The sequence below is a fragment of the Capricornis sumatraensis genome, chromosome 20 (genome assembly GCF_032405125.1).
Source record: "Capricornis sumatraensis isolate serow.1 chromosome 20, serow.2, whole genome shotgun sequence".
Taxonomy (NCBI): domain Eukaryota; kingdom Metazoa; phylum Chordata; class Mammalia; order Artiodactyla; family Bovidae; genus Capricornis; species Capricornis sumatraensis.
In genome coordinates this window covers 29,626,477-29,627,661 of record NC_091088.1, presented here as the reverse complement: position 1 = coordinate 29,627,661, position 1,185 = coordinate 29,626,477, and the positions used below count along the sequence as shown (strand labels likewise).

The following is a 1,185-nucleotide window of genomic DNA, read 5'->3' as shown; positions in this document are numbered from 1 at the left end:
CCAGAGGAATCAATGGTCTTGTCTTTTTTTTTTTTAAAGAAAGTGAAAGTCACTCAGTTGTGTCCGACTCTTTGTGACCCCATGGACTATACAGTCCGTGGAATTCTCCAGGCCAGAGTACTGGAGTGGGTAGCCGTTCCCTTCTCCAGGGATCTTTCCCACCTAGGGATTGAACCCAGATCTCCCACATTGCAGGGGGATTCTTTACCAGCTGAGCTACCAGGGAAGCCCAAAGGGTCAGAAACAGTTGCCAAAACCTGGGGTTGAACCAGGGACCTTTAGATCTTCAGACTAACACTCTCCCGGTTGAGCTATTTCGGCCATTTGGCTGCTCCGGGTCTTAGTTGCAGCACGTGGGATCTCTTGTTTGCAGAACCTAGTTGGAAATTTCTTAGTTGTGGGCTCTAATTCCCCAACCAGGGATCAAACCCAGGCCCCCTGCATTGGGAGTATAGAGTCTTTGCCACTGGACTGTCGAGGAAGTCCCCCGAAGATTATATTTTTTTAAAAGATGATTTTTTTTTAAAGAAGAAGCATAAGCTCTAACTTAAGCAATATAAGCTTCTTTTCTATTAATTTAGGAGAGAAAAGGAATTGGCCTTTGAACACCTTCCCTGTTGTACCAGACATAGGAGCCACTCTTTGGGCCTCAGCTTTCCCTTCTGTACAATGGGCACAATGATCCCCACCGTTTACTTCTGTTCTGGCATTCTGTGTCCTCACTGAGAGAGGAATGATGAAATGGACTGATCAGCACTATAACTGGGGGTGAAGAAGATTGCTTTGAGCAAATGGCAAGGCTCCAATCTAACTGTGTCCTGAGGTGGGGGTTCCAGCTGCTATTGATCAGAAAGGAGTCCAGTGAGAGGGAAGGGCCAGGGGCAGGACAGTCTGGCTGTCTCGAAGGACTCACCTATCAGTGTGTAATTAAATTTTCCTGACTTCTGTTGTTTTGCTCACCAGGGGTCTTTGCAAAGCCTTCATTACTTTCCAATTGTCTGATTTTCTTTTCTCCTTTTTTTTCCCCTGTTACCTTCAGACTTTGAAATTATCTCAGTGACTCAGCCATTTGACTTCTTATTAATTCCAGGATCCCGTTTCCTATCTCCCCATTTTCCTTCCTGTTTTTCAGAAGCCTGGCTTGTACTTTAACTCTTCCCAGCAGCCACAAATTAAGGCACCATC

The 1,185-nt window shown here is 45.7% G+C and overlaps 1 non-coding gene across 1 annotated transcript; it reads right to left on the bottom strand.

Moving 5' to 3' along the window:
• Positions 1-248: 248 nt before the first annotated feature.
• TRNAF-GAA (transfer RNA phenylalanine (anticodon GAA)) lies at positions 249-321 on the bottom strand. The gene has a single exon. It is a non-coding gene; the product is annotated as a tRNA-Phe (tRNA).
• Between the last annotated feature and the right edge of the window lie 864 nt (positions 322-1,185).